Below are 18,474 nucleotides of genomic sequence, written 5' to 3'. Positions count from 1 at the left end.
CTTGTAATTGCTTTGCACTACTTTACATCAAAGGTGCATATCATGTGTGATATAAGGGCATTTCCATGCAACCACCCATTAATTTAATGCAAATCCTTATCTTCTAACAGGGATTTGCCCCAAAAATAATGCATGCCTGAGGCAGGCATATAATGTGAGAAACATTTTCTTTTCACAAAACCTTTCTAAGTTTGCAAATTTTTTGTAATGAAGAAAGTCTTTATTGTTTCAGTTATTAAAAACCATAACAATTTTGAAAACACCTATATAATCCACACCTTAGAATTTTTTAGAGGAAGATTTCATAAGACAATTATTAAAAGAAGATTTCATTAGAAAATGTACAGTGTTGCTGACTTTCTAAATATAAACACAATACATTGAATCCGTTTAAAACTAGTCTGAAAACCCAACCTAACATTTTAAAACCAAACTGCATGGTCCAATTCCTATTTGCCACATTAACAAAAACGAGCTTCCATTACTACCTATTCCAATCCCAAAATAGAATTACTTAATGCAACTCCTGCTGCAACTTCTTATGTGTTCATAACTGAGGGACTTAGCATTTTGGTACTTGCTATCACTACGCAATCAATGGCACGGTGTTTTGTTTGCCCATTTTCATTGTTAACTGTTCGTACCGTATCAAAAATGTCATCACCTTACAGTTTAGATAGGGATCCGTTGAGTCCAAACCTTTGATTATTGCAGCTCTACAAGACTGCATCCCACTATCATTAAATGCTTTTCAAAAACCATGCCCGAGTTGATTTTAAACAAGGACATATGCAAATAAGATTAATGAAGTCTTGTTTCGCTGCGCCACATAGAATGCATATTGTAGGACCATTGTATCTCCATTTCGGCTGTCTGCTAAACTTGGTAAGAGCCCAAACCTTATGGCCACGAGTTTCTGTTTTAGGTAGTATGGATATGTTGTATTAAGATATTCAGCCAGTCGTAATTTTGTCTACGACTGCAGGACCATCCAAGCGTGAGATTTCTTTGAAAATTTGATTTTGTTCTCTAATAATAATGTAGATTTACCATTTAATTTCCCACCCTAAGGAAGACAGGAAAGGAGGGGGACTGTGCCCAGAGTTCTTCGGACTTTGTTTCTTCCAAGGCCATTGCATCATGTAAGTCATTTGCTCGACTTAACCAGATTTTGTACCAGCTTTGGACGTTTGCATAGTTTCTCCCACTCCCTTGTTGATTAAGACTGAATCCCAGTCTCACCTGAGCTTGAGACACATTCTGTGGTAGGCTAAAAACCTTTTTGTATTCTTTCACTTGTAGGTTGTCCAACAGTTTTGCATCTGTACCGTTTAGAACAATGCTTGTGTACTCCATTGTCGGCATCAATTTGGCACCTATTACGGCTAACAGTGGCTTTAGGGATAGACCATTTAACTTTTTTGAAAGGGCACAGAATGCCTAGATTAGGACATTACCTTTTGTTTCCAGATAGTGTTTATGTTTTTGGAAATATAAACGATCATCTATGTAAAGCCCTAGATATTTGTGGTTAATAACTACTCCTAATGTTATTTCACCCAGCCTGACTGGAAATTTGCATCCTGAGCGCTTTGCAATAGTCATGGTTTCTGGTTGTTTTATGTTAATTTCCAAAGCATTGTCATTTGCAAATGTTGCTAGCTCGTTTAATGATCTTTGAAAGCCGACTCTTGTTAGGCTGAGTGATACAATATCATCAGCGTAGGAGAGATGTGTTATTGGTAGTGGGCTCAGACGTTGTGGATGAGAATTTGTCTCATTAAATCTTGTTGAGAGGTCCGCCATAAAAAGATTGAATAAATGGTATGCTAGTACACATCCTTGCTTTAGCCCTATTCCAGTATGGATTGCCCTAGTTAATCTTGTGCCATCTGCAAATTTTATTTGTATCCAAATTCCAGTATACAATTGAATTATGGCACGCAATATTGATTCTGGGAGGCCCAGCTTCTTTAATTTCCACCACAGTAGCCCTCGCTCTATGCTGTCAAACGCTGCTTTAAAATCAATAAAACAAAGCTGTAATTTTTAAATTCAAACGTTTGTACATTTCCGCAATCATGGTCAATGCAAGTATGTTTGTTTTGGTTCCAAACCCAATACAAAATCCTGTTTGGTTCATGGGAATCAACTTGTTTTTAGTAGACCATTCCACTTGGTCCTCCAAGATTAATGATGATAATATTTAGCTTCCACGTCCATTAGGGCCATAAGCCTGTAATTTGCAGGATCTGATCTATCTGCACAATTGAATATTGGGTTGATTATTGACCCTTTCCAACTCATGGGCAGAGTATTCGATAATTTTACCTCCATAAAAAGCCCTGACATCGGGATCGTCCAGTAGTCATGGTCACTTGAGAAAATGGCCTGAGGTATCCCATTTGGCCCCAGTGCCCCATCCCTTCGACCTGATTTTATTATTTTCATTGTCCTATCAACTACCTGGAGTTGGCAATCCAACATTGTTTGGCAATCCATGATTTTAGTCTGTTTATTAGTTATATCTGGAGGTTTAACTTCCAAGCCGATATAACTGTTTTTATTATCCAAACCTATAACTTTTTTTAATGTATTACTCAAGTAATTTATCTAGGCCGACTCCATCACATATGCATTGTTTATAATTTGCGATGGTCCAGTTATCCCATTTATTATTTTCCAAAAGGCTTGATTGTTTGTTTGTTTTCTCGCAGAAAGAAGATTTGACCAGAACTGTGCTGGTTCAATGTTTGATCCTTCCAGATTTGTTTTTTATCTATTTTTTGAGATTTAATATATAATCCCAGGGACTCACATAATTATTTATCCTCTTCTTTCTGACCGCCTTTTTAATTTCTTTTCTTAACGTTAAAGCTTTGTTCGAAAAACTCACAGTCTCCTTTTTTCTTTTCTGCCTTGCATAATCCTGTTTGGGTGCCTGCTTCATGAAATTTATAGTAAAAGTTGTCCAGTTTGTTACTTGACTACTTTATGTGGCTATGTTAGTTTCTAATGTCTCTAACTTTGTTAGCTCTAGTAGATTGCTGGCCAAAGATCTTAGGCGCATCAAGTTAGTTGTAGTTAGATAGCCTACCTCCGTGGGTGCTGCCCGGTACTTATGATAATTTTTTCTTATTTCGAGATGTTGATATGAATGATCACTTTGTGTTGTATATATAATAATATATTCCCTCACTTGATTCAATAAAGGTAAAGTCAAGATTGTATAGTATCTTATTGACTCTGAATTTGTACCTTGGTATGTCCAACATGAGGGCGTGTCATCTTTTGTTCTTACATTTAATATTCTCAGACCTAGATGTTCCAAGGCCATGACTGTTTTTTGTCCAATTAAATCCCTACTTTTTGCCACTGAGGGTGTTTGATCCGGTACTTACCAGAACACATTTTGCGCAGTTATTAACTCATCCTCCTCGGGGCGTAAATGAGGTTTGTGTTAAAACCACCTATCGATATAATTTCCCAATCTGGGTTCTCCAATCTGTATTCTGTAATTATCAAAAGTAATTTATCCAGCTGTAGTCGTTTTTTTCTTATGTTTGGATGTAAATAAACATTTATTAATATTATTGTTGCTAAGTCATATTTTAAGAAAATATCTTATTTGATAACTTGTATGTCTGAAGTTGTTGTACTAAGCTGCTCCGAAAATATAGCCACTGCTGTTGATACATATATACTGCTAGGCCACCTTTTGCTCTCCCATGCCGATGTATTCTTGTGGCGTTAACAATACATAATGAAATGTGTAGTTAGCCACGTCCTGCGGATTTATCAACCAGGTCTCTTGTAATGCAATGATTTCATATTTATTCCAGTGTTTTGGTGGAACATTCCCCTGAATGACACTTTTAACCCCAGCTATGTTCCAAGAAAGACGTTTTAGGCAATCGTTATGAGGACTATTAGCTTGTCGGAGTGTTGAGAGTTGCAGCTATCCATTTCCAATGTGTTGGACCCTGTCCCCATGTTTGTATATTGTTACAATTACTAATGTCACCATTTTTTCCTCTAGCATTTTGTAATACCGAATACACCTGGATTTTTCAGTGACTAAGGAATGATTCTTCAAGAGCTTCATTAGCAGTACGGAGTAACAAGTTCTTGAGGGTTTTTCCAGTAGAATACCCCATGCTTCGAATTGTTGTCTGGCATTCATGATAGCTACCACAATTTCCTCATTTCTCCAGGTCGCAAGTGTTCTTTCCATCTGTTTCTTTTCTTCATGTGTTCTTTCCATCTGTTTCTTTTCTTCATGAGGAATGAATTTGATTGATAGTAAATCAGAATGAGTCAAGTTTTTTAGAGCCGAAATTTCAGCTCATAGTCTCATTATATTTCCTCTACTGAGGATGTCTTGCTGTCTCTGTGAGGTGTTTTAGGGCGTTAGGATATTCTGCTTACTCCAACTAGCCTCTTGATTTGTCTCACTATATGATGACATGTCGTTTAACTCATGTTGTGTTTCTGTCACCGCCATTCTAGAATTTGCCCCACTCCATTATTGTTTCGTATATTAACTTTAATTATAACTTGCTTGTTTTGAACATCTTCGATTTGTGTGTTTCTTTGTTGAACCTCGTCAGATTCTTTTGAGTCCTGAATATTATTGTTTATTTGCGTGTTCCTTTGTTGAACCTCATCAGATTCTTTTACGTTCTTTTTTTTTTAATTTCTTTATTGATTTTATGTCAGCAGACAACTGAAAAAAAAGAACCAAGGAAAGAAAAAACAATTAATTCTTTTAAGTGCTGAAGATTATTGTTTATTGCAGTCTGTGCAGATTTTACCTCTGGGGAATTACGTGTGCTACTATTATGTTCTGGCCTACCCTTTTTAAGTAATTGTGTGTGGCCATTGGGGGTGCTTATTTCTGAATGTGGCTCTTGTCGTATTGCCTGTCCTGTCTCTATACTGTCATGTAACTCCACTTGTCTTACATTTTGTGTTTTTTTCTATTGACATCTCACATTTAATTGGGATATCTGAATGCTTTATTTGTTTTGTTGGATTGTTCCTTACAATTGTTGTAGTATTTTTACTAAATGTCTCATGATTGACTTCCCTTGAGGTCATTGACTCCTCTCTACTTGTACTATGGCTTATTGAGTTCCACAAAGGGAGTGGATCATTGATTACATCATTCTCATCTTCCCTTACATAGTTTGTAGATTTGTTTACTTGAACTAATTGCTTTTTATCGAAAATATGGAACAATCTCTTTTCACCGTTATTGTTTTTCCTAGCTTTCCTTGCCCGTTCTTTTGTCTCTTCGTTTGTTTACATGATTTCAAATTGTCTTGTTCAACTGTCACAGCATGTTGTTGTTTTATTTGTTCTGTATTGTTATTCTCAACTTCTGGTTCTCCATTGAGGGCTTCATTTGCATACAGTGTTTTTGACTGTTCAAAGGTTAAAACTTGCTGAATATCTTTTGACACTTCGTCTGTATTTATTACATTTTTTAACTGCTCCTTGCTATATGTTTGTCTTGTCTTTAAGATACTTTGTAAAATCGCCGGTACTGTACTCAACTTATCATTTTTTGGGCCACATGCACACTCACTGGACACCGCTGTATTTGGACCTCTTTCCCTAGTTATTATGGCTGTAAGATTTCCAGTTTTTAATATATTCTGGCAATGTATGTGGCTATTATATTCATTAGATCGATCTGTATATCTATTATGTCTGACTGCATATTGAAGGTAGTTAATACTGTTTCTAGAACTTTTAATAACGAGGCAGACACAGTTGTGTAGTCCTCCATTTCGTTTTTTCCCCTTTTTTTTAAGACCGTCCACCAAGGGTTCCTATGTTGGTATCGTATTCTTCTTTATTTTTTTAGTTTTTCTATCACTATTTCACTTATTTCCTTTGGCCTAAGACCCAACTCAGTTAATGACTTAGATTCTTTATGGTCATTTTCTTCCCGCTTTCTCTCTTCCCATGTACCCACTTGGGCTAAATGCTCCAATGTGCTAGATATTTCTATTGTCGGCTTACTGTGCTCTTGTATTATCATGCTCTTTGCATTTCCTGTCTGATAAGTTTATAGTTTTTACCTTGAGTGTTTGAAAAAGATCTGTATTATTTGAAAACGATAATGAATGAAGCCATGATTTATTGAGATCTTCTTTTGGGCCCTGAGTAATGTTTGAGACATCACATTGGTGATCTTCATCTTTTAACAGGGCACTAGATGATCCCTCTTTTACTAACAATTTTGGGGTGGAATGCGAGCAGTCCGAGAAATGTATTTGTGCTTGAATTATTGGCCACCTAATAATTGTCTGATCCTTTTCCATATTTTGTATATTTTTGATGTTAGAATCCTGGAGTTTAGTTTCTTCTATCTTTTATGGTATCAATGGATTTGGTAATCCCTCTGTTTCACCTGTTTCTGAGTAAATAGCTGTAGTGGGATGCTTTAGAAACATACATTTTTTACTAGGTGATCCTTTACCAAATAATGAATATATTGGTGAAATTAGTGTACTAGTTGATGCTTGTCTCCTTTCTCCCGATGATTCAAGTACCTTCTTGATTTTCCTGATGGCTTTTTTTTCAGTTTTTTGTGTCACTTGTTTACGAGTTCTTCCTGACCTCATATTTATTAATTAATTGTTTGCTTTCCCTTACTTTCAGTGAACTTATCTCCATTGTTTCTTCCTTGCTGTCACTTACTCTTGCTACCTTGGTCGCTTAAAGGTGTTAAGATCTACCTGGAAACTATGTACAGTTACTTCTCAGCTGGTAGATCAAGTAAAGGCACTATTGGGTTTTGATTGTGTGTGGGCAGCAGCACGAACCGTGCTCCCTGGCAGGGGAAAAAAACAAAACCAAGCAGGCAGAACAACACAGCCAAACCGACCCACAATGCCACACCAGATGCCGGGCTCGTTTGCAAGGACGGGTGACGCTGCAGCTCCGACAACTGGCTTTGCTGGTTTGCTTACTGCCTACACACCGCGCCTCATGAGTCCAATTTTGCGGCAAGTTTAAAGCAAGGCGGGGGGAGGAGCCTAGCGCGCAACCAAGATGGCCGCGTAGGTGCGAGGCTCCCGAGGACCTCCGCAACCTCCTACGTTTATCCTGACTTCATCCTGCATCGGTTGAGGGAACTGTGTCGGTGAGCCTGAGCCGAGGTGGTACACGTTTCCCGTTTTCGAATCGGACCTCGGGTGCCGGAGTGAGCACCGATTGAAGTTTGCGGCCTACCTCTCTCCTGACCCCGGATTCGCGTTTGGGGGCGACCCGGTGACAAAGTGAACAACAACGGCGGGCTGGGCCTGGCGAGTCGCGTACCCCGCACTTTCACTTTCACTTTCGTGCCCCCTTGCTGTCTTCGCAAGTGGGATCGCGGCGCTCTTGGTGTTGGGGCGGCCTCGCTGGGAGACCCTGCCTGCCTGCCTGCTGTGACCCGCTCCGCAGTCCTGGGGTGGCCCCCCGGAGCTTGTGGCCTTGATTGCTCGCTTTTTACTGCGTGGCTGGTGAGGGTGTGAGACCCGCGACGATGGCCACTAAACAAGATGGAGATCGGTTGAAGGCCAAGTCGACCCGGCGTGGCGCCGCACATCAGGCCAACATCATGGACCGCTACACCCTCCCGAAGGGATCTCCCGGTGGACCGCACAAGTCCTCTGAGTGCCCCCCGGATGCCCCGGACTTGCCCACAGATCTGACTCTGCAAGACGTCATGGGCGCCATTGCTGAGATGAAGGCCTCGGTGGGCCAGCGGTTTGACACGTTAGCGTATAAAATCGACGCGGTCCTCGTTGATGTCAACCTGGTGAGAGCTGATCTCTCGAAGACCAACGACCGGGTCGATTCTTTGGCCCACACCGCGTCGGGCCTCATGACTGAGGTGGCGGCCCTTCAGACGGAGGTACACCGGCTTCGTCAGGCGAGTGCGCTCATGGATCGGCGCCTGGAGGATTCCGAAAGCCGGGCCCGGAGGAATAATATCCGCATCATCGGAGTACCTGAGGGACGGGAGGAGTCGGCGGCGGATCTTTTTGTGGAGGACCTGATCACTACCCATCTCCAGCCTCGGGGACTGAGTAAATTTTTTGCGGTGGAGAGGGCTCATAGAGTTCCCGGGGGAAGGCCGAAGGTCGGAGCCCCTCCGCGGCCTCTTATTGCCCGTATCTTTAATTTTCGGGACAGGGATGCAATTCTGCAAGCCTCCAGACTGCAAGGGCCGATCAAGTTGGAGAACACGGAGGTGAACTTTTATCCTGACTTCACCCAAGCGGTCCAGAAGCTGAGACTAAGCTTCTTGGGCGTCAAGCGGCGGCTTCGGGACATGAACTTAAAATACGCCATGCTCTTCCTGGCCAGGCTGCGGGTGGAGGTGGATGGTCGCACTCACTTTTTTGACCGTCCTGAGGCGGCCGGGGACTGGCTGGACACTTTGTCTGGGGGTCGGGATCGGGATGGCGGGGGGGGGCTGCGGGAGGAGAAGGCCCACTGGACCGGGACTGAGGTGCTGATACTGGGACTCACTCTGGACGAAGATGCTGCCGCTTTCGGCCAAGCTTAGGGTCTCTCGTTTTTTGTACTCGTTCTCCCTCCTTTGTAGGTGGTGCGGGGTCTCGAAGGGGTACTCTTTCCTCCTCTAGGGGGTTTACTTAGTTTCAACTATATAGGGGCGACCGGCACACTGCAAGTTGGGGGGGCTGTTTGGGCTCATGCAGGGGTGCAGGGAGGGGGGAGTTTTGTTGGGGCGGTTGGGTTGGGGTGGGGTGTTGTTCATTTGTACCACAAGGCAAAAGTATTGTTGTGCTAGTTCCAAAGTGCTCTCGGGGGGACGAGTGATTGCTTTCGTTTATGATGGGGGGTAGGGGACTGAGTCTTTTGTCCTGGAACGTTAATGGACTGGGGGACAGGATAAAACGAGGTGTGGTCCTGCAGTTCCTGAAACGAATTTCACCTGACATAGTTTTTCTGCAGGAGACGCACCTCATTGGCAACTCCTTTCGTGCTATGAACCGGCGGGGCTACCGCCTTCTGGCCCATTCGGGCTTCACGTCGGGTTCAAGGGGTGTGGGCATCATGGCCAAGACCTCGCTCCCGTTGGAAGTTGATGAGGTACTCCATGATGACAGGGGACGTTACACGGTTCTGGTGGGTAGAATGGAGGGCAGAGTGATTATTTTTGTTTCTGTCTATGTCCCGCCAGGGTTGCAGACGACCACCTTTGCGGATCTGGGGCGCCTCCTCCTTGGCCTTCCGGAGGGGATCCTGGTGGTTGGGGGAGATTTTAACGCTGTGGTTTCCGGAATTGAGGACCGTCACCCCCCTAGGGATCTCCCCCGTGCCCAAGCGTGGTTGTTTGGCCTATTGGATGCCTTGGGGCTGGTGGATTGTTGGCGGTTGAAACATCCTACGCAGAAACAATACACTTTTCATTCCGGGGCCCATGGCAGTCTATCAAGACTAGACTATGTCCTGGTGCCGGCGGCGCATGCGGGGAGGATCGGGGAGGTGCGCCATTTGGCGCGGGATATTTCTGACCACTCCCCGCTCTTATTGCACTTCGATATTCTCCCGAGGGGAGAGGGTAGGGTGGCCCCGATTAATCCCTGGTACCTGCGTGACCCCACCATTCGCGCAGAGTTGGTTAAGTCCCTTAAGCGATATTTTGATGATAATGTGGGGTCGGTGTCATCTGCGGTCTCACTATGGGAGGCATTTAAGACGGTGATTCGGGGGGATGCCCTGTCCCTTATTTCCCATTCCCGGAGGCGCGAGCGGGAGGAGGTGATCCGTGTTGAAACTGACATAACTGAGTTGGAGGGTGACCTCGAATGTGGGGTGACGGATGACAAATTACATGTCCTCCGACTCAAGCAGGCGGCCTATAAGGCCCTCGTCACGGAGGTGGCCAGGGGCCTCAGTAGAGAGCAACAGGGGAGACTGTATGATGTGGGTGATAAGGCTCGGAAATTGATTGCGTGGCTGGATAAAAAGGAGAGGGCGAGTCGAGTTGTCCCGTCGATTGAGAAACTGGATGGTGTGTGTGTCACGGAACCGGAAGAAATAGTCGATTGCTTTGCAGAATATCTCCGTGGGGTCTATTCCCCGGTGTCCTCCCGCTCGGAAGAGGATTCCCATGCCCTGCTCAGGGATATAGCGCTGCCTTCCCTTTTGGAGGAGGACAGAGTGTCGTTGGACGCCGCCCCAACCTCTGAAGAAATTGCTCTCGCCATACGCTCGGTCGCTTCCGGCAAGGCCATGGGACCCAATGGTCTTCCCATCGAATTGTACAAGCTGCGACCGGATACGCTGGCGCCGCATCTCCGTGCGATGTTCCTCGCGGCCCGTTCGGCGGGTTCCCTCCCGCTAGACCAGCATCTGGCTACTATCGTGGTCATCCACAAGGAGGGGAGGCCGCGGGACCGGGTCACGTCCTACCGGCCTATTTCGCTGCTGAATGCGGAGCCCAAAATTCTCGCCAAGGTGTTGGCCAATCGGCTGGTTGGCGTGGTGTGCGATTTGATTCACCAGGATCATCCGGCTTTATCCCCCATCGCAACACTGTGCTTAACCTGCGGCGCTTGCATGGGGTGCTCGCGCGTGTCCCGTTTATACGGGAACCGGCCATTTTGGCATCCCTGGACGCCACTATGGCGTTTGACACACTTGAGTGGCCATATATTTGGGCGACACTGGCGAAGTTTGGGTTTGGCCCGGGATTCATCGGTTGGGTGAAATTGTTGTACTCGGGACCGCTAGCGCAGGTGGTTGTGAACGGTGGAGTGTCGGCTCCGTTTGAGCTGGGCAGGGGCACGCGGCAGGGCTGCCCATTATCACCGCTCCTCTTCGCGCTTGCCCTGGAGCCCCTGGCGGAGTGGCTGCGGTGGGAACCTTCTATTCGTGGTCTCCGATGGACCCCCGAGTATGAGGACCGCGTATCTCTTTACGCTGATGATATTCTTCTGTACCTGGCTTCCCCACGTAAATCACTGATAGTACTGGTTGATGTATTGCACTCATTTGGCCTCAACTCCGGCCTGGTCATCAACTGGGCTAAATCGTGTGTATATGTCCTCTCTGGGGAGGATCCTATCCTTCCGCGGGGTTGTCCTATTCAGATCGCCCCGCGGGGATTTAGGTACCTGGGTGTCTTCATTACCCTGGACGCGGAGGCCTGATATAGCCAGAACTTGCTTCCCCCCCTCCAGCGCCTGAAGGAGGACGTCGCGCGTTGGAAGCGCTTGCCGCTCTCGCCGCTCGGCCGGGCGGCATTGTTTAAGATGATGTCGCTGCCACGTTTCCTGTATGCTTTGCAGAATACAATGGACGTTGTCCCGGCGCGCTACTTTCGCGAGGTGGAGAGTTTGCAGCGCCGACTGTTCTGGGTGGGTCGGCCGCGTATCGCCCTGGTGAAGCTGACGCTCCCGTGGTACGACGGGGGGGTTGCCCTCCCAGATATCAAGCGATATTACTGGGCCTCCCAGCTGGCTGCGATCAATCACGGCCTTTACGGGCCCGCCCTAAACCCGGCCTTTGAGATGGATAAAATGTTACTGCCGGGCGGTGACTATATTCGGGCGCTTTATTCTAGCTCGCATGACGCGCGGCTGACGGGCCCCACGGGGGTCATGGTACGGGTGTGGCACACGGCTAACGTGGCGATGGGGTGGAAGGACCGCTTGACCCGGGCGACGCCACTATACGCATCTGAGCGGCTGGGCTCCCTGTGGACCTCGAAGGGCTTTGAGAAGTGGGACATGATAGGCATCAGCAGGGTGGGCGATCTCTGGACGAGGGGGGGATTTAAAACGTTCGATGTGCTGCAGACAGAATTCCAGCTGCAGGACAGGGAGTACTTTCGTTATATGCAGATCCGTCATGCGTTGTGCTCCGTATTTCCGGACGTTGCCTCCATCCCGGAGTGCTCCCCTCTGGAGGATAGAGTGCTAGATGGGCATGTCCCGGACGGCACGATTTCATTGATTTACAAAAAGCTCATCAATGACCGTTCGGGACTGCTGACCGGCCTTCGTGAGGCGTGGGGGGCTGATGGATTGGAGCTGGATGACGAGGACTGGGTGTCTGCGGTGGCCTCCCCGAAAGAGGTGGCCATACCGGCTCGCCTTCGCTTCGTCCAGCTCAAGATACTCCACAGGGTCTATGTTACGGGGCCGAGTCTGATGCGTATGGGCTATGCTGTGGACGGGTTGTGTAAGCGTGGGTGTGGTTCTTTGGGGACCTTTCTCCATATTCTGTGGGAATGCCCGGAGGTGGTGCGATTCTGGCGTGGTGTGCATGAGGTTTTGCAGGTAGTTACGCATGTGCCGCTGTTGCCTGAGGCGAGGAGATGTCTTTTGAATGTATGGGAGCCAACCGACTACTCAGTGCCGCAGACGTGGTGGGCAACTCTGGGTTATATGGTGGCCAAACGTGACATTGCGCAACTGTGGGGTTCCCAGAGGTCGCCGACTGTCTCGGCGTGGAAGGACAACATGGATTGGTGTATGTTTCGGGAAAAGGTGGTGTATGTTGCGAGAGGTAAGCCTGGGACGTGGGTGAAAGTATGGGGCCCCTGGAACGCTTACCGTGGGGGAATCTGTACCCCGCCGCTACTGCCGGATCCGTCACCGGCCCCGTCTCCTTAGCCTGTTTGTCTTCCCGGTTCTGGGCAATGAGTTTACTTAGTCCCCGTCCTGACCTATTCCCCCCCTCGATATTCCTATGAATCAGTGGGGTCCCCCCCCTAGGGGAGCACATGCTGTTGTTTCCGACTGTGGGTTGCCTTGTGGACTTGCTTTTTTTGTTGTTATTTATATAAAAATGAAACCGTCATGTGGGGTCCGGAAGGTGTGGCTGCCAACGCCTCTTTCAACTCCTGTGAATTCCCTTTTGCCGCAGCGTGCGTTCTATTGTCTGTATTACATGCTCCTCCTGTTTGCTAGCGGCCGGCCTGAAGGTTGTAGGCCCATCTTTGTATATTTTTTGGAGTCTGTAATAAACGGTTTCAAAAAAAAAAAAAAAGCAAGGCGGGATGGCAAAATTGGCGGGGTGTATGCCCAGCACAAGGGCAGAAATCCAACAGCCCGACACTTTATCGCATATGCTTGTGACTATGGGGGGGCTGCAGAGGGGGGGTTTCAGTTCACACCCTCATAAGAGGCTTTCTGGGTGAGCACGAACAAGCACCCTAAAATTGTCTTATGGCCATAGCTCCGGCGACTCCTAGTTTAGCAACTGAGGGTGACTGAGGATACAATTGGAGTTGACCTGATTCACCTTGGTAGGTCACCACTCCCCCTATCATGCCCAGGAAAGCGGACGCAGTTGAGATCGGACAGGCGGGCAAGCAGGAGCTAGCTCAAGGAGCCGCAAACTGCACCCGGTCCCAGTCCAACCGGGCCGTCTCTGGGCAACGGAGCTACGTCTGTCCACACTCCACTCTCCCCTTGCAAGACCTTGGCAGCCTCCTCTGCAGCCTCAGCCGCAATCCTCCACCTGCCTGTGGCGATCGCGCTCCGGTAGGGGAATGGAGGTATATGGTAAGCGAGGGAGGCGGAAAAACTCTTACCAATACTCCGGTAGCCGGAGGGGCTCTGACGTAGGTACAGTGGTCGCGGAAGATCTTGTGCTCCTGGCTACCGGCTCCTGGCTCGCAGACATCCCAGCACTATTGCTGTGTGTAACGTTGCTGACAGAGGTTTAGTGATCAGGAAGTGCAGGAGTGTAGTAGCGTACTCAGCATATGTCAGCTGCTTGCAATGTAAAACAAACATAAAAACCTTTTAACTATGTCTAAGCATGGGAGTTTACACTTGCAGGATACCCTGCCAGTACAAATCCTATGATTGACATTACACTCACACCCACATACTATGGGGCAAGGGTGTGTGTGTTGGGGCAAGAGTGTGTGCATTGCACCAAACCAGCCAAAACAGATTCAGGGCAGGGGAAAGTAAGAAACATTATTGTGCTTTTCCGCTCCCTCCTTTGACAAAAAGCAGCACAGCAAATAGGGGGCTGTATTATGGAGTAGGTGCATTTTCATTGTTTGCGCTGGGTGCACCTTTAAAATCGTACGCCTGGTGCAAATAATGAAAATGCGCCCTATTACCATGAAGGTGCTGCCGCCAGAGCTCCTGACCTGGGGGCAGCGCATTCGCGTGAAATACAGAGCGAATGCTTTAAAGCTGCTACGTTTTTCACAGTGCAGGTGGCAACCTGCCTGCACTTTCAAAGGGTTTTAGAGATACCCTTCCAGGCGGGTGCTGTCAGTGACTGTACCCGCCTGCAATGGATGTCTACCTCCTGCAGAGGGCTGCTCTCAGGAGGCGCTCCGGCAGTGTGCCACCTTTAAATGGGGCAATGTCAGTGTGCCGTCGGAGATGTACTTTGCCTCTTTGCACTCGTCGGTAATATGGCGCGGGTGCAGAGACAAAGGGATTCCCTAATTTGCATGGGGTACACCACCATGCAAATGAGTGAACACCCTTTGAAGATAACGCTAGTGCTTTTTGTGCACCAGCGCTATCGGTATTACAGAGGGGGCAGCTCAAGTGTCTGAAGACCCTTTTGTAATAGTGCCCCAGGGGTCTGCAAAGCAGGCTGAAACGCCTGTTGCACGCCGGGGCACTTTATGTAATATGGCCTCTCGTCGCTACACTCTATCACTTTTCAGTAAATTCCTCATTTTGAAAACAAAAGTGTAAAGCTCCTTTCTATTTCAGAGCACAAAGCATCACGCTATAGTCCGAGCAGTTTTGGGTGGAATGTATGACGTTGCAACGCATGCGTTCACATTGTATGCCTTTACAAAGCGGTTGTTACAATGACCACGTTGTTACCACACGTGCCATTACATCGCAAGTCGTATCAACGTCTTGCTGTAGGGGGCGCGCTGGACTTAGGAATAGCATTAATTACTATTCCTATTCCAGTTTGTGGAACAGCAGAGAAGTTGTCCCCCTGGTGTTGTACCCCCCTACAGCAAGTCGTTGATACGACTTGCGATGTAAATGGCACGCGTGGCACCAACGCGGTCATTGTAACTACCGCTTTGTAAAGCCATGCGTTGTGGAAACAGCTTTGTAAATGCTGTTTCCCTTCTGAGTGTGATGTTTGCATTTTTTCCCAAAATATGCGCAATTTTTATGAAAGGATGCATAATAAGTGAAAGGGAATTTGCCTGCATTTCGAGCAACTTTTTCTTCAAAGGTATATCTCGTCCTAAAGTATGTTGATAACATCTAAATACGACAGCAACATAACTATTTGACGGTAAATAGACATATACAATATGTGAAGGAGAATAACTTTTAAAATACCTTCTGCCTTCTCCGTGTCCTGAAAGCTTATGTTAAAACACAGACTTATTCCCTTCTGCCGAGGTTTTCTAATGTAATCATCATTCAGAATAGCTGGATTTCGCATCAACTTGAGTCGATAACTTCCTGGCATGATGTCCCGGGGAACAAGTAGGATTACCAGGTGCATCCTCATTGTGGACAAAATGCGTGGATACAAACGAGACACGTGTATTACTAACTCCAAAGAAGATATTGCAAAAGATTAAAGCTCATTCCTTTCTGTTGAGACATGAATCCAGCCCTTGAAGCAGAAACGAAGCAGATCAGAAGCCCACCAACTCACAGCACCTGTATTCTTCCGAGAAATACTTGTACAAACATAATACAATTAGAAGAGTCCTGCCGAAACGAGAGGAGGCTCTCCTGTTGAAAAATCGAAACGACTAGCATTACCTATCCAATTAAAGCACCGCCCGAGGCTTTCTGTTTCATGATTTGCACTTCACTAAAAAACATAAAATAGAAGTCTGCTGGGGTAAAGACAAAGGGGTTGTTTACTGTGAATTTTGCGCCAGCGCTCACATGGTGTAAAGAGAACTCGCACCTCTGAGTATAATCAGTCACCGTTCTCCCTACTCATTGATTCCTCTCTTGCGCAGGGCTATAGACATGCTAGACTCGCGCGTGCTTTTCTTTTTTTGCTGTCGGCCACACATGTCGGTGATATTTCCACGCTCCAGTGCTTAGGGGCATATTAACAAGCCAGGCGATACAATTATCGCCGCTTTAGCGGCAGAAAACTGCCGCTAAAACGGCGATAATGGGCTTGATAATATGCTCTATGGAATTCCAATTGAAGCCCATGTTAAATGTGTAGGACGTCTAACATGGGCTTCAATTGGAATTCCATAGAGCATATTATCAAGCCCATTATCGCCGTTTTAGCGGCAGTTTTCTGCCGTTAAAGCGGCGATAATTTTATCGCATGGCTTGATAATATGCCCCTTAATTTGGAAGAAAATTAGTTAAATAAGTGCCAAGGCTCTCGGCAAAAGGCCACCCCAGCTTGCACCACACATTGCCCGTGGTAGAGATTCGAATGACAGTACCTACACAGCTTCTGACCATCACAATTGTACAGGTGTGACAATTCAGACTGTTCCAGGCCCCCAAAGCTATAAGAATGAATGGCTCGGGAGCTACATATTAATTGTTTTAACGTAAATTGAATTAATAAACAACTGTTGTTCTGGCTGAATAACACAAACAGGGTCACCATGTGGAAGCTCTCATAAGTGCCGGTGCCAATAATTAAGTGCAGGTGCCTAGCACCGGAAACCACCGGCTCAAATTAAGCATGGCACGGCTCTGAAGGTAATTAATTGCCTTTGCCTTTAAAGATGCTTGTACCTGATAGGCTCCTTTGAACTCTGACCTAATAGGGTGTTGTTTAAACTAGATTTCAGTAGTGGCCGGTGGTGGGAGTGCTGCAGGGCAGGGGTGGAGCAGGGTGGGGGTAGTAAACTATGGAATACGGCCGACAGAGGTAAGTATACAAATAAATAAATGAAACGAATTTCATTGCGCGCGCTGCATTGCCAAATGCGATGCAGCGCGCGCAACGAAATTCGTTTTATTTCTTTATTTATCTACTTTCCTCCGTTGGGCCGTATTCCATAGTTTACTACCCCCACACCCTGCTCCACCCCCACCCTACCGCCCCGCAGCACTCCCACCAACGGCCGCTACTGCTAGATTTGCATCTGATGATAAAACTATGTATGTTTATGCAAGTTAAGCATTCTCTCTGGCCTTCGTCCAGGGTCGGCTTTAGTGCTGGTGGCGCCCAGTGTGATAATGCTTGTTGGTGCCCCCAATGACCTCCTTCTCTAAGGATTCTTTCACTACCTCCCTTTAACAGCGCCCTTCAAGTCTCCATGACCACGCCCTCTCACATGCATTCTTGTGCGCAACTCTTTGAAGACAACAATAGATCACTGTTCTACATTAGGATTTTAACTTATAAACTGCAAGTAACAAAAGGTTCTCTTTAACAAAAACTGTAACTAATTGAACTGTTTATATGCACATTGTCATCTCACGCAGCAGGGGCTTTTAATTCCATAATATATTTGAGAAAACACCCCTAAAATCAGCTCTCAATGTGGTGGTACTGCCCTAGAGCCGTCCCTGCCAGCGCCTAACTCCTTGGATGCAGCTATTCTCGCCAACCCTTTTTCTCACAGGCCCTTTTCTACATGTGATTCTATACAAGCCTCATATGACAACATAAGGTAAGCCATAAACAGGCTTTACCTTATCTTTTGATCACTTAAGTTATCTATGAAATACTCATGTACTCTTCTCTTTTCCCTTTAGAATAGGTAGGCTATTGCACATGGATGTGCTTTTGTTTGGGTCTTTTGCTCATACTTCACAGGGTAAGCATTTTAAACTCTTTACATTTCACATCCACTCAATGATTTACAACTCTCTCCAAAAACAATTTTTAACATTTTCTTTCTCAAGTTTACTACCATGTGAGCATACCAGACACCATCCTGAGGAAGCCCTTGGCCTAGTTCGCTAGATGGTATATGAAACGGGGGGTGGGGTGTTCCAAGTAACTCTTTAGGCCTTGGATAAACTAATATAAGGAAAAATAGAGGAGGCCCACAAGGGATAGATTATCTGTCCTATGTACTCAAAAATAGTTTCGTAATTACTATGGAATCAGAGCGAAACTTTATCTATGACTTTAACAACATTTATTTCACAACCTACTCCAGACATCTGCATGTATGTTTTCTATTTGCATTTTGCTTATGTGATAAAATAGTGTCAACCTCTAACACATTCCTCAAATGTTCAATTACAACCTAATTCATCACATTGAATTAAACAAATAGTATTTCACTATTGCAGGAATTTATACACTCCTTCCTCAAATATTTTTCAAGTAACATTAACGGACCACATTATTTTGTGTAAGTTTTGGGTGCATTTACCAGATAGTCCACATATGTATACAAATAGTGCCCAATCCAATATCCCAAACCTATATGCTTTACATTTAGATTGATGTTTGTGTGAATTTTCCTTTTCATTTCTCTAGGACTCCTTTTAAAGAAAAGTTGATGCGTTTCAGCCCGTATATTTTCTGGCC

This window comes from Triturus cristatus, chromosome 1_2 (genome assembly GCF_964204655.1).
Source record: "Triturus cristatus chromosome 1_2, aTriCri1.1, whole genome shotgun sequence".
Lineage (NCBI taxonomy): Eukaryota > Metazoa > Chordata > Amphibia > Caudata > Salamandridae > Triturus > Triturus cristatus.
The sequence above is the reverse complement of the archived record's forward strand: the minus strand, read 5'-3'. Positions refer to the sequence as shown.